The 16,304-nt window shown below is 42.9% G+C and overlaps 1 protein-coding gene across 1 annotated transcript in view; it reads left to right on the top strand.

The window, feature by feature from the left end:
- The window catches only part of QPCT (glutaminyl-peptide cyclotransferase), a 1,088,038-nt gene that overhangs the window by 320,482 nt on the left and 751,252 nt on the right, over window positions 1–16,304 (top strand). The window lies entirely within an intron of this gene.

Below are 16,304 nucleotides of genomic sequence, written 5' to 3'. Positions count from 1 at the left end.
GCAGATGTCCTGCTAGGGAATGATTTTGATAATGCAGTACCTTGTGTGCATGCAGTTACATGCGGTCAGGCTTGGAAACAAGCATGTGGGTCTGGTAGCCTGGGGGGGGGGGAGACTCATACAGACTCCACACTTGAAGCCAGGACTGGTGAGGTGGTTACTTCAGGGAGGGAGCTACTGTGCAGCAGGGATACTGAAGGTGAGCCACAGCTGCTTGTGGGTACTGATGTTCCCTTGGACAGAGTGACTGCAAGGGCAGAGGTGAGTAGTATTACTCAGGCTGATAGTGAGGCACCACTGTCAGGGGATACTAGACTTCCTGTGGAAGGGGAGCTGGTAAGGGTTACCAAGAGAGAGATGAGACAGGTTCAGCTCTCGGATCCTACATTATAAGGCCGGAGCGAGGTAGCTAGTGAGGCACCTGATTCTCAAGGAAAGGGGGAATCTGTATACTGGGATAAAGGCTTACTGTATAGAGAGTGGACTCCTGAGGGAGGGCTAGAGGGTGAGAGAATACAGCAGTTGGTAGTGTCCGGAGCCTACCGTCTGGCACTTCTAGCAATAGCCCATCACATTCCCTTTGCAGGTCATATGGGCATAAAATGTACAAAGAGACGTATCATGCAGAACTTTTATTGGCCTGGGATTTCCAGAGATATGACAGGGTACTGCAGGACCTGTGAGCAGTGCCAAAAGGTAGGCAAGGCAGGAGACAAGGTGAAAGCTCCTTTGATGCCTTTGCCTGTGATTGAGGAGCCATTTCAGAGGGTAGCTATGGATATTGTGGGACCTCTGAGTACCCCAGTTTCCACAAGGAAGACATATATCCTAATGCTAGTAGATTATGCTACCAGATACACTGAGGTGGTGGCTCTGTCCTCCTTTGAGACAGAAAAGGTGGTAAATGCTTTGTTAGAGATTTTCAGCAGGGTAGGTTTCCCAGAAGAAATACTGATTGACAGAGGTGCCAATTTCATGTCAGACCTGCTGGCTTGTCTGTGGAAGCACTGTGGGGTGAAGCACCTAAAGACCACCCCCTACCATTCCCAGACTAATGGTCTTGTTGAGAGGTTAAACTCTACACTCAAGAACATGCTACGGCCATTTGCAGATCAGTTTAAGAGGGAGTGGGACAACTATTTGCCCCATCTGTTTGCTTACAGAGGGGTGCCCCAGGAATCCACAGGTTTTTCACCCTTTGAGTTGCTGTATGGGCATAGAGTGAGGCAACCTCTAGATTTGATTTGTGATGAGTGGGAGGGTGAGTGTGAATCCCACAAGGAGTCTGTTGTGTCATATGTCCTAAATCTCAGGACAGGGCTCATGAAACCCATGGGCTTGGCCCAGGAGAACCTGGCAGAAGCCCAGCAGCCAAAAAAGGTCGGGTATGACAGGAATGCTCGAGCTAGAGAGTATGCTGTGGAGCAGCAGGTTATGGTTCTCATTCCTATCGGACACAACAAGCTGTACACAGCTTAGGAGAGACCCTGCAAAGTGGTAAAGAAGGTCAGTGATGTTAACTACCTGGTAGAACTGCTAGGCAGGAGGCAGGGTTGCAAACTGTACCATGTAAACATGATGAAACCTTACCATGACAGAGAGGCCCTGGTGCTAAGTATTTGCAGTGCTAAGTATTTGCAGTAAGAGGTGGGATGAGTCTGAAGGGGATCTGTGGCTACAGGGAGCCAGCCAGCAAAATCCCAAATTACTATGGTGGAGCCTAGGATTGCAGGCATATGACAGGACAGTGCAGCACTGCACTGGGGTCAGCAGTGCCAAGCTGGAATCTCAAGGCAGGGAATGGGATAAGGTATTCTCAGATAGGCTCATCCCTGTCAATCAGCTATTCTCAAGGGTCACTTGAAAAACTAGATTGAGTCTTCATGGGGAGGGGGGGTCACAAAAGGAGATACTGCCAACCAAGCTATCTGGAATTTTGTAAATAATTACATGTCAGTTGTGAATATCAACATGATTTATATCCTTGCGTTACAAATGAATTTGAACTGTATATCGTATAAGATGGTTTGTACAGATGTGTACTGGTATTTTACAAAGTGCTGTTTAAAAATGGATCCATAACATGCCTTGATTACAAATGTACATACACCATTGTAACTGGTTGAATGTATATATTTCAGCAGTGGAAACTGGAACACAAGAGGTTAACTTCAGAAAAAAATAGCTGAAATTAAATTACTTTATGGCAGCTAGGAGACACAGTGTCTAAAACTAGGGAACTTTCTGCATTGTCTTGCAAGTGATTTGTTGTTTTATTACTTCCAGCAAGTACCAAGATTTGAGGAAAAGCTCTTGTGTATATATTTTTACAGATTGGTGCTAAATACTACCAGCTGCATCAATGGTTGTTTTTAGAGTCAGATGATAAGAAATGATGTAATTCTGCAAGCTATCCCAGCAGTAATATTTGAGATATTAATTTTAGAGCTCTCTGTGAGAGACAGTATTCTGTATTTGCCTTTAATGTGATAACATCTTCTTTGCTTGCTCTGAAGTAAGTGTACTAGAGTACAGTATAATTCTTTAAGATATAGTCAGGAATATAGCAAAGCTTAGCTTGGATGTTTATCTTTATTTGTTTGAGACTGTCCTGCACTGTTTTAAATATTTCCTGTGATTTTGAACTCTGATGTTACTGTAAATGTATATTTCATATTGTCTTGTTCTTTTATTATTTATTATTAAATATATTTAAACCTTTCATTGTGGCTGGTTTGTCTAGATATTTTTAAGTTCTGAGAGTATGTGCATATTTATTTGGTGACAACGTGCTCTTGGTCAAACTACCATTTGTATTGATAGTAATATTGCACAGTAAGATTGGATACCCTTTATTAAGGGGCTTAAAGTAGCTAATAAAGAGGTGGCTGGTGGTAGTAATAACTACCTTATAGTCTGGTCAGAAGGGGGCATAGCTAGTAAACCTGTGCCAGCTTTTCCTGTGTGTGTGTGTGTGTGTGTGTGTGTGTGTGTGTGTGTGTGTGTGTAAGTCAGCTACTTGGGCAGGGACATGAAGCACTGGTTGGACAGATAGAGTGTTGAAGGTCTTGGCTTGGCCACTCAGCTAAGATCTCAACTCTGTAGCTGTGCCAGTGGGCAGTCTTCTTGGGTATCTGGAGAAATAGGGAGAAACCAGCCCCAGAGTGACTGTGGTCTCTGTGTGCTCTTAAGGGAAATTGCACTTGATGCAGTGAGCGGCATCTGGAAATACTGTTTGTGTACCTGTCATCCTTCCAGTGTATGTCCCACACTGTTGCTAGTGGTAAGGATTGAGGTTCCTTGATTACTGAGCCAGTGGTGGGGTGTCACACCCTCCACCAGCAGATGAAATTATTGACCTGGTTTCCCACAGGGTAGGGAGGAACCCATCTCCAAGTGCCCAAATAAGTTCTTACTTCCCCCTTCAGATAGAACTCACTGGAGCAAGGGTGCAGGGGAATCCCAGTTGATGCCATAGTTGTGATGGCAGCCACTAAGAAGGAGCTAGCTGAACAAGTCTCTTCTGTGCATCTACTGAACAGGGCGTCCAGAGAGATGGACAGATTTGGAAAGCGCATATATGCCTCAGCCACATTCACACTGAGGTTGTTAAATTACCTAGCACATTTAACTTGTGTATGGAGGGATTTGATCAGGGAGCTTTCAAACTCTGTCTCTGAGTCCATGTCTGAGAAGGACCTCAAGAAGGTCTTCTCAACTGGCCACGTTTTCATCCATTTCCAGTGCATTGATGAGACTGCTGTCTCAAACAGCGGAGGGTGCCTTATGAGCAGACAGTTCAAGCATAGCCACTAAGAGACATGCGTGGATGAGGATATGCGACTTTGTGGAACCCTTCAAGGTGTCAGTTGTTAATGCCCTCTTTGATGGCTCCTCTCTGTTCAAGCTATCAGTGAAAGAGACGCTCAACCACAGTGAGCAGGAGGGAAGACTCTTTGTGCTGTTGGAATCGAATTTTGTATCCCTCAACATACATTCTCTAGGAACCAATGAGGTGGCAAGAAAATATGGTTCTGGAAGTCTCCGGGACCTTTCTAGGGCATATGCAGAGGCACTTCCTCCAGAGGCAGAGGAGGAGGTTTCAATGGCAGACATTGCCCCAGAGGCAGAGGGGGTCTGTAAAACCCGGGTTTCAGAGACTCCTTCTCCATTAGGCTCTATTACCACTTCTGATGTGCTGCCCAACTGTCTATCTCTGGAGGCAGTCGGAGGTCATTTTTCCTTGCACCTGGACAAATATCACAAAAAATTCTTGAATGGTAAGAATCATATCCAGGGGGTACTGCATACCATTTTTCTTCCTCTTCCTGTTCAAAGACAGAAACTACCCAATATTCCACCCAGTCAGAGGAAATACACTGCTCAAGAAATTCAAAAACTGCTGCTGCAAAAAAGAGTCATCCAGGAGGTCCCACCTGAACAGGTAGGATTCGGAACTTACTCCTGGTTTATTTTAGTGCCAAAGAAAACAGGAGACCCGAGACTAGTTTTGAATCTAAGCAATTTGAATCAGTATGTAAAAAAGTCAAAGTTCCAGATGGTTACAGTTCAGTCCATCCTGCCTCTTCTGTACAAGGACAATTTGATGTGGTCTATAGATCTCCACGATGTGTACTATCACATCAAAATAGACATGCACTCCAGGATACATCTGCACTTTTGGCTGAGAGCCAATCACTATCAATTCAGAGCACTGCCCTTTGGACTCACCACTGGCCCCCAGGGTGTTCACCAAATGCATGGCATTTGTGGCAGCTCAGTTGAGACTCAGATTATTCCAGGTGTTTCCTTATCTCGACGATTGTCTCCTCACCACCCTAAACAAACGTCAACTGCTACAAGCCAGGAATTACTTTCTTCAGATCTCCAACTACTTAGGCATTTTAGTAAACCATGACAAATCAAATCTAACTCCTGTACAGACTCTGGAATTTATAGGAACTCAACTAAGTACTACAACTCAAGTGGCAGCATTACTTCTTCATTGCATCACATCACTGAGTAATCAGGTGTGGGCCATACTGTCTCATCTGTCCCCTCCAGCAAAAGTAGTGCTACAAGTAGTGCTGCAAGCTTTTGGGTCAGTGTCAGCTGCCATTCTTCTAGTTCACCTGTCAAGTTTCTTTATGTGAATGCTTCAATGGACATTGGCAGTACAGTGGTCCATTCTGTACCTGCCTCTATCATTTCCCATAAAACTCACTCCAATCTGCAAATGTCATGTTCACTGGTGGATCCAGTCAAATGAACTGTTTCTGGGCAGGCCTTTCTCCCTTCCTCCCCCATTCACCACTGTGACCATGGATGCTTCCCAGTTGGGGTGGGGGCTACTTCATGGGAAAGATGGTCCAAGGTACATGGTCCCCCTGTGGAGACAAAATTGCATGTCAGTGTCCTAGAGATGAGAGCAGTACTTCTAATGTTGCAAGCTTTTCAGGACGTTCTCCCTCTGGGGCTTATTGCAGTTTACATAGACAACATGCCAGTAGTCTGGTACATCAACAAACAAGGAGGAACACATTCTTATCCATTGTGCAGAGAGGCCATGAGGGTCTGGGAATTCAGACTGCTTTCTCATTGTAACACACATACTGGGGAAAACAAATACGCTGGCAGACAGACTCAGCATGTCCATTCTGATTCCTCATGAGTGGTCCTCAGTCAAACAGTAGTGAATATGATTTTCAGCCTGTGGGGTCAGCCTTGCTGCAACCTATTTGCTTCTTCCCTCAACACCAAGTGCAGCAAGTACTTCACTCTGATCGCTTCTCCGGGAGAGTCACTGTGGGATTCAGGATTGGTTCTGGGTCTCCTTTATTCCTAATCCCCTCTTTCTCTGATCCAAAAGTTCCTACAGAAAGCAAGCAGGCTGAAGAGCTCAGTTATCCTCTTTGCCCCTTTCTGGCCTCGACAGGTGTGATACCCCTTTCTCTGGTCTCACTTGAAATATCCTCCTTGGATACTGCAGCCCACTCAGGATCTCTTATCTCATCCATCAGAAGTTCAATGTCCCAATCTCCAAGCCCTCAAACTGACCGCATGGTTTCTCCACTTCCAGTGATAGTAAGATGGTCCAGGCTCCCTTCCCCAGTTTGTGACATTATTTTGGCCTCCCAGAAGTCCTCCACCAAGAAAGTCTACAGAAGCAAATGGAAAAGATTTTCTATATAGGTTTCCAAGCAGAATATTGTCCCTTTTTCAGTACCTACTTTGACCATTCTTCTTTCTCACTACTCTTTTTAAGGAAGGCGCTATTTTTTTCTATTGAACTTCAATTAGCAGCCATATCCAACTTCCATGCTGGTAACGAGTCATTCTCTCTGACATCTTACAGGTTATGTAAAGCTTTCATGAAGGGAACTTTAGACCTGCATTAAAGGATCCCTCTCCTTCTTGGGATCTGACAGATGTCCTTCAAGGGCTGACTCAGAAACCCTTTGAGCCAGTGGACAAATGCGATATGAAGTTTCTTTCTTGGAAAACCATCGTTTTAGTAGATATCTCTCCAGCAAAAAGAATTTCTGAGTTCCAGGCCTTATCGGGTAGACCTCCTTTCTACCTAAATTGGCCATGGAGACTAACATTATAACTAGTCCATACAATTACCAGTTTTCTTTTCAAAGTTTAGTAACAAGTACAAATATATGCTGCACCTTCTTGATGTTTACAGTTACATTTTTATCTTCACAGAAAATGTAAGTCTGATCAGCTGTTTGCATCTTTTTTTCCCTAACCTCGGTTAGGCAGCTTCCAAAATTACTCTGGCCAAATGGATTACGATTGTATTATGCTGATTTATTCCCAAAAATGTTTGGAGTTGCCTTGCCCTCCTAGAGCTCATTCTACTAGATCTATGGCAATTTCATGTGCCTTTTCATCAAGAACCTCCATTGATGACATCTCCACTACAGCCACTTGGTCAAAGACTCTTACCCTTGTTACACATTACAAATTAGACATTGTCTCCAGAATCATAGCTTCCTTTGGTTCAACAGTATTCCAACATGTCCTTCCTTGAAGGGTTCCCGAGACATACTTAGCTGGGGACTCTGACCCATTCATGAGGGAGAATGAAAAAGTCATCAGCTTTAGAAGTTATGTACATACCATAACTTGGCATCTGTGTTATCCATTTCATTCTTCATCACCTTCCATAATTTCATCCCCCAGCCTTGTCACTTCCGGAAGGATCTTTGGATGATATTGGAACCCTCATGTTCCTGGTTTGAGCTTCAGTCTTTTCTTGTGTCTGTTCTCTCTCTGTATCACAGTGGGCAGTAAGGCAGCAAACTCGATCTGAGCAGCTGGGGATGGAGTAGGGCATTGTGGGTAGAGGGAGGAGCTTGAGGTTTGGATACAAAGTCCTGTATATGCGGCCAAGTCAGATCCATTCATCAGGAGGAATGAAAATGGACAACATAGATGCCAAGTTATAGTAAGTAATAACTTATAATTTTTTACTCTGCCACATAATTTGCTAGTTGGTACTGTCATGTTTAACTGCCAAGCATGATACCCAGTCTTAACAGTGAAGCACAGGTTGCTTAACATTTGTTAAGATCAGATCTCACTCTATAGAAGTGCTTAACGGGTCTATATTACATAATTGAAAACCCGTATTATCGAACACCACAACACAGACACATATAGCCCGAACCGCAAATACGCCGAACCCCCTAAACCGTGAATTTTCAAATCTCGATTGCGTGCTACATACTACATACCCAAACATATTAAATAAAACACATACCTACACTAACCAAACCCTACTTCTAACCCTACACTAAACCTTACATACATTACTATCTATGCACTTACCTTAACCCGCACCCTAACACTAAGGTCCGTACCCATCGCACACTTACCCTACAGACATATACCCAAGCAAAAAAAATAATCCACACACATACAGTTAACAAAACCCTACTTCTAACCCTATACTAAACCTTACACACATTACCTATCTATGCACTTACCTTAACCCGCACCCTAACCCTAAGGTCCGTAACTATCGCACACTTACCTTAAGGAGTTATACCGCAGATGGGCCAATCATGACACTTCGACATTTCGTGTGTCATGGTTTTGAACGTTCGCCATTACTGTAGTTTGCGCTATATGTGTCAGTCTTCTGGTGTTCGCTGAAACAGGATTTCGATCTCGTAATAGAGACCTGTGCTTAACTGGTAAGTCTTTTTCCATATATCAGATTGTAATCACCATGCTCCATGCACTACATAGATTTTTATAAGGCTACACACATGAAGAAAGTCAAATAATGTTTCCTAAGCTGCCCATGTATGTTCCATTTTGTCAGACCCAGACACATGGATATATGACAGTAATTTGAGGGAAAGTCTACTTGAACAATATAGCAAATTCAGTAGTCACCAAAATTTTAACATCCTGTTGTTTTTTTCATTAATACTGCAAATAAAAAGGTATTAAAAGAACCTCTCTAGGACCTTAATTCATTTCACTTTTAATTAACATTATGCAGACATGCAGTAGTAGTAGTAGCAGTACATTATTTAGTTGAACATTAATATTGTTATAGGTTCATAGGTAAGTACTAGGCTAGCTGCCGTTCTGGACCATTTTAAGCTTAGCTAGTTTCTATTTTGTGCTCAAATTAACCTATCCCATTTGGTTAGAGATTGGCCTAACTCATTCCATGCTCGATAATTTTATAATTACCCTTAATGAAAATAACTGGGATCATATCAAAGATAATTTGAGGGGACCCATGCATGAGACGAAGCATCTAGGAGCTGTCTCTGTCCATTAGTAGTATTGGGGGTAGTCCTGGGGAAAATTTTCCTTTTCCATCCATATATTCAAGTTGTGCCTGAATAAGTACAGGGATAAACTTTGTTTTATATGAATGGAGAGTCTGTTCCAGAGCAGCGGAATCCTCTGCGAGATATACCTGTCCCTCCAAACTGATCTGTTGATATGGCATTAGAGGTTTAGATCCCCAGAGTGAGTATTTCTGATGCTGTTTGACTTGCTGATGTGCAGTAAATCCATCCATATTGGGTTTGAGGATACCTTGTATGCCAGACACAGGTCACCTCTTTGCAGTCTGTAGGATACCGAGTACAGTAACAGGGCAATTCTTCTATCACTGGCAGGTGGCTACTGTTTATTACTGATGGAGAGGGGGAGAAACAGAAACAGAGACAGACCAACAGAAATGTCTTTGTGACAGTGACAGTGATAGCATTTGTGATTTGTCGGGGATATACAAAATGCTTTTACACAGCATGTAGAATAAAATGCATGTTACGTGTTATGTAGAACATCTTTTATTGTAAAATGTTCAAGTTCTTATTACTTGCAGTCATACTTTATTTTTATTATTGTCCCTTAAAGTACTTGAAATAGCGGAACTTTAAAGAGAGTGGCAGGAAGCACTGCGTTTTTCTGAACTTTTATCATGAACATGTTTCTCCCACTTCCACTTAAAAACACCAGTGTTGCACACCGAAATTTCTTACAGTACAGTACACTAACAGAATACAGTCAGATGCACTGACATTTTATGATGCTAGAGATATATTGAATTAACCCAGACACTGGAAAAATTGTATTTTGCATTCATTCACTTTTGATGCATCATGAGAAGCAAACCACATTACAATGTAAATATACTGTGCTGATTCTCTAAACAAGTCTGTCATTTGCGTGTTAGAGATAATGTACAATTAAACATATGTGCTGCATATTGATGGTCATTTTCACAGTGAGCCATGTAAAACAATGAATGTTTTTGCTGGGCAGTTATTCAGCCATGTCGTAAGTACTGCTGTATCATACTGACACATCCTTTTTAAGTTTTCTCACTGGAAGAAAGTTTCTTATTTACATTTTTCTCAACAGTGATGCTGCTGAAATGCTGCTTCTAAAAAAGTTTATTGACAGCATAATGTTTATCTGGAACTTGTCTACTAGTTTTACTTTAACTGATGAAAGCAGTGGCCAGTATATCTGATGTAGCTATCCTTTAGGCCAAATAGGTCATGGCTTTTGCTGCATTTGCTCTACAAAGTTCTCAACTGCAACATTAAATTCATGCAATAATGATGGACTCTGCTCTACTATATTTTCACAATTTGTGTTTCTGGAAAGAATCCGAATCCCAAACAAAAACTGTTTCTGTTAAAGTGTTTATAACACCATTGTAAACATTTGTTTTATATTATTTAAGTGTGTTTACTGGGGTAGTACCTTGATCACAACAGGCTATTTGCAGGTACAGCCTAGGCGAAGAAACTCACAAATAATAGAGCAAAAACAGAGTAATCATAGACGGTACAAAGTCTAGCAGGTAGCTGAATAATGAGCAAATATTAACAGAGAAGAAAAATAAATATGGACTAATTTTAGTAGTAAATTTGGGAGGCAAGCAGTATGTGAGAAGAGAGGGTGGAAGGAAAAGTAATGTAGGTGAGAGAGGAGTTAGGTGTGGGTCCAGCAGAAAAGCACTTGCATATATTTGTTGGAGGGGTCTTGAGTTGTGTTCTGAATGTGGAAAAGAGGGGGGAGGGATTGCCAAAGTTTGAATTCAGGAATCAGTAGTGTAGTAACGGTGGGGTGAAGGGGGCAGCTGCCCCGGATGCAAAGTGTTGAGGACGCAATCGATTCAAGAGTTCCTGCATTTTTTTCTGTACTGAAATGCAAGTACTGAGAGGCACTTCAGTCCTTTTATGTAGCAAGTCAATCAGCTTGCTACAGTTTAAACAAAAGATGTGCTTTTTTGCTCCTCAGTTGAAGAGCTTGGGGGGCTTTGATCTGGCTACCAATCTGTTTTCTACAATAAAAGGCATAGTCTGCCTTTTGATTTGTTTTTGCTGTTCACTTGAAGAGCTAGGTGAGTGGGGGGTGGATTTGGCTGGTGCTGTAGGAAGCTGATTGATGCAAAAGTACCTGAGCCTAGCACTAGGCTCAAAATGAGATATGGCTCTGGCAAGAATGACCATTTGAACTTGAGGTCCACATGTCAAAAGTGAATTAACAGTACTGGAATTTTCATCTTCTTTCACAACATTTTTTTACAGAGCCATCAGGACTGGCCTTTGGACAACTGGTGCCCTAGGCAAAAGGGCTCCACAGCCCCCACATATCACTTGGTGCCCCCATCCTGGAATACCTACACCATCCAGATTTCTGAAAAAGCACCCCTGCTAGATTGGCACCCTAGGTAGCCACCTAGTTGTCCTATGCCTAAGGCCAGCTATGAGGGCCATATAGGTATAGCACTAAGGAGTCTGTATGTTTTCCTTGATGGAGTTCATATTTTAGAATAAGTGCATTTATAAGTTTACAAAAACATTCAGTTTTCAACAATACTTTAAGGTTGTGGTCAGCCACAAATTTTAAAGTTAACATTATGCTATGTTTATGGTTTTTTTTTTTACTTTCTGTTAAAAGTATTCATCTTGCTTAGCGTGTTTTTTGTGTGTCTTTTGACCTGGTTTGAGCTCTCTTGCATTGCACTAAAGCTTGTCCTGTTTTACTTCCAAACACATTTGTGTTCTACTTGAAGTAGAGTGTAATGGGAATTATGAATTCATCCTGCATGTCTAAGTACATTACTTGTAGTTGATCTTTTCACTTTTAGAATAGTTTTATCTGTACACAGTTTATAGCAGTCAGTATTCATTGATACATGGTGCTTTCTTTTTACTGGTAGAAAGACAATGCTCATATAAAGGATGATGTCATATCCTTATTCTTTGCCTGAACCTGACTGATGAGCAGTTATAAGAATTCAGATGTTCATCATGTTCACTGTTGCAGTCATTACACTTGGGTTATCCTGCTGGCAGGCTACCCGCAGTCGGCCTGAATTCCAAAGTCCTGGTCTGGCTTCGGTTGCTGTCACCTCTTCCCTGACGTCAGTGCGCCAGGGGTATATAAGATGCAGCTGATGCCATTTTCTTCAGTCTTTCTTGCCGCGCGGTGCCCGAAGCAAAAGCAGTTCACATGTGGCCGGACAGCCGACTCCTGAGATTTTCGAAAATGAATTTCAGAATCGAAGTCTTCAATAAAGCTAAGTACCCCGTTGGGGAAACTTTTTCTTGCTTCAGACCGATGTCAGTAAAAGTTAACAATTGTATTTCTTGTGGGAAGCAAATACCTCATAAGGATTTTCACTCTTACTGTATTCCTTGCCTGGGCCTGACCACGACGTTGCTAGTTGTCGGTTTTGTTCTAGATTCAACCAACGCACTATTAAGCATCGGTTTGATTTTGCTTTACATTACTTTGGCCGAAGGTTTAACTACATTATGCCATCAGAACAACCAACGACCGGAATTCGTAAAAAACGCAAAGACAAAGAAAAGGACAGGCATCTGAGGTCCAAAACTGATGACGATGCCTCTTCTAGACCATTCGCCAGTTCGCCGGTTCTCAGTGAGGCGCTTTTGCAGCCCCTGACACCCACTACCTCAGAGCCACAGGCCGCATCTGACTCCCACGTGGAGACAACTAGGCCTCTGGAAACTCAAGGTATTGGGCTTACGGAAACTATTCCCTCAGATGGGTCTGGAGCCGCTGAGCAGGCATCGGCTTCTGAGGGTGTTTTCAGACCTACACAGCTTACTATCAAGTCCACTTCAGCAGCCAAGGCAAAGTCTAAAACACCATTAAAGACAAAGAAACAAGTACAGCATTCTCCTGGACAGTCATCCATGCCAAAGAAACCGATGCTTAAAATGGCCGAGGACTTAATTACTTTGATCAGGGGTTTCCGTCCCCCTCCTGATAAAAGGCCTAGGCAAGACACTGACTATGACTCCTCTGACCAGGTTTCTATTTCCTCTGATTCCTCTTCAGAACAGGGATATTCTCTTTCTCCCTATGAGGACTCTGACGCTGAAGAATCTATCCCTTCAGCCTCTCCTCCTGATGATTACTCTTTTGGGGAAACCTTGCACACCATGAGGGATCATTTCCATTGGGAGAGCCAGGATTATTCAGAATCCAAGAAAAGGCTCAGAGACTGTCTTTTACTGTCTCAGCACAGGCCCCTTGCTATCCCCCCTGTGCTAGATATTGTTGATGATGTTTTTTCTGAATCCAGTTTGTCCCCTGATTCTTTGCCCCCTGCACCTGTCAAGCCAGATAGGTACTACAGGGTCCCAGACTCTCATAAATTTCTTTATAAAAACTCTGCTGCTGACTCAGAAACAATTTCTCAGGGTCCCAAAGGGGTCAAGGCTTCCACTGCAAAAAACCCTGTTCCCTCGGATAGGGATTCTAGAGCACTGGATAGATGGGGGAAAAAGTTTACACTTCTGCTACTTTAGCTGTAAGGGCTTTAAACTGCCAGTTTCACATGCTTAAATATCAACAATACCTAATGTTGTTGCTAAAACAGAAAATGCTTACAAGCTCAGAATGTCCTGACAATAAGGAAATGCAGGATTTATTGCATGCAGCTGAACAAGTGGGAAAGCATACTCTGCAGTGTGATTTTGATTCATTAGAGGCTTCTTGCAGAGCCGCAGTTACAGGTTCTGTCATTCGAAGGCATGCTTAGTTAAAAGAACAAAGTTTACCTGATCATGTTAAAGCAAAACTATTGGATGCTCCATTACAGCATGATACTTTGTTTGGTGTTGCAGAAGAGGTGTTAAAGAAAATGGAGGATAAAGCAAAATCAATGCAGACAGTAAAGGATTTCTTACAGGTTCAGCCACCTAGATTTAGCAGGAACTGGCCTTGAAAAAATTGGTCCTTTCCAGTGTCAGACAGGCCACAAAGAGGCAGATACAGACGCCCAAGAGGCAGATCTCAGCCCCAAGGCTCATACAGACCTTAACAATGGGGTGCTTCAGCCCCCAAAGGCGGAGAAGACAAATCACAACCTTATAGGAAACAGTCCCAATGACTTCCCTCTACAAATGCCAAGCACTTACCTTTTGGTAGCACCCTTAGGGGGAAAACTAGCACTTTTCTCACAAAATTGGCACATGATCACCCAGGACAAATGGGTACTGAATATTGTTTCTCAGGGTTACAGGTTCCACTTTCACATCCTACCAAGGTCAAAACGTATGCCAGACCTGCCACAAAATCAATGGGCAGAGGCACAAAAACAAATTTATGCTCTCACGGACATGAGAGCTATTCAGAAAGTACCATAGCAAGAACAGGGGCAAGGATTTTACTCAAGACTTTTCTTGGTACCCAGAAAGGACAAAGCCTGGAGACCAATACTGGACCTGTCAATTCTAAATACTTTCCTGGATGTTCCAAAATTCAAAATGTTGACACTGCAGCAACTTCTACCCATGCTGGGCAAGAAGGCTTGGCTAGTTACTTTGGACCTCAACGAGGCATACCTGTATGTCCCATTCAGACACTCATGCAGAAGATACCTCAGATTCATAGCTGGTCAATGCATTACCAATTCTCTGCACTGCCCTTTGGCTTATCTACTGCGCCCAGGGTCTTCACAAAATGCCTGGCACCAGTAATTGCATTTTGCAGACAAAAAGGAATTCAAATATATCCCTACTTGGACGACTGCCTTATTCAAGCAGAGAACAGGGACATTCTACTAAAGCATCTGGCGTTTGTAAAAAGATTACTAATTTGCCTAGGGTACACAGTAAACAAAAATAAATCAAAACGAGTGCCCTCTCAAGAGATAATATTCCTGGTTGCAAGCTTAAATACAGCTGCCCAGATGGCTTATCTCACGCTAGACAAGCAAAGGCAACTGACTCATTACTTTCAAATGATGGCAACAAAGACCCAGCTACCTGCAAGAAAAATTCTGCAGGCTTTGGGCTTCATGGCATTCTGCTAATTCCATATGCAAGATGGCATATGAGGAAGCTACAGTGGTATCTAAAAAGTGTTTGGACTCAACGTTGCCACAGCCTGGAAACAATAATAACTCTTATTCCCTGCCTGCAACAGGAGTTTCGATGGTGGGAACCACAACAAGGGACAGCCTTTCACTTTAAGCACAGCCAGGCAGACACTAACAGATGCATCAGATTATGCCTGGGGGGCACACATGGCAGGAAAATGTATTCAGGGCATGTGGCCTGCAGACCAAATGCATCTTCACATCAATCAAAAAGAAATGCTAGCTGTACAGAATGCCCTGACAGCCTTCAAGGATCTACTACATCCAGGACAACTATTACTAAAGACAGACAATACTACAGTTATGTGGTACATAAACAAGCAAGGGGGCACACATTCCTACCCCCTCTGCAGGCAAGCCATGACTTTGTGGAACACAGCACTGACCTGTCAAGTACATCTGCAGGCAAAATTCCTGCCAGGAAAGAAAAATACTCTGGCAGACGAACTAAGCAGAAACCTCATGGATCCTCACGAGTGGAAACTAAATCCACAGGTCTGCAGCATGATAACAAGGAAATGGGGATGTCCAGACATAGATCTTTTTGCGTCCCCTCACAACTGCCAACTACAGAGATTCTGCACAAGGACTTATCACTCACAAGCATGGAAAGTGGATGCTCTATCATTCAGATGGAAAACCCTAACAGTTTATGCCTTTCCACCACTGCCTCTCCTTCCCAAGGTGCTCCTAAAAGTCAGACAAGAGAAACCAAAAATTATTGTGATTGCCCCAGACTGGCCACGCCATCACTGGTACTTAATCATATAGAGCTTGTCTCAAGGCCCAGCATGGACTTTACCTCAAATTCCTCATCTTGTGACTCAACAAAACAATCAGATCCTGTACAACCAACTCAGAACCTTAAATCTGGCTGCATGGCAGGTAATATAGCCAGTCAGAATACACCTCTCTCTAAAGCTGTTATGGATGTCATTTTGGAAGCCAGGAGGCCCAGCACCAGGAAGTCTTATGCAGGAAAATGGAAGAGATTCTGTGCTTGGAACCAGGCACAAGGACTTGAACCACTTGTTTCAAATATTCCTCAGATTTTACAATACCTAACTGAGATGCTGGACAAAGGCCTATCCTTCTCATCAATTAAGATCCATGCCTCTGCCATTTCAGCTCATTACAATACGGAACCTCCTATTTTCTCTCATCCACTGATCAAACAGTACCTAAGAGGGGCAAACAACATAAGACCCCCAAGGAGAGCACCAATACCTACATGGGACCTCAACTTTGTCTTAGAAAAACTCACACTGCCTCCTTCTGAGCCAGCCAATACAGCTGATATAAAATTCTTATCATGGAAAACTGCTCTGCTCGTAGCAATAACTTCAGCAAGAAGAGTCTCAGAGTTACAGGCATTAATGGCAGTGGAACCTTT

This window comes from Protopterus annectens, chromosome 1.part0, assembly GCF_019279795.1.
Source record: "Protopterus annectens isolate FY-2018-M chromosome 1.part0, PAN1.0, whole genome shotgun sequence".
Lineage (NCBI taxonomy): Eukaryota > Metazoa > Chordata > Ceratodontiformes > Protopteridae > Protopterus > Protopterus annectens.
This window is presented reverse-complemented; position numbering and strand designations above follow the sequence as displayed.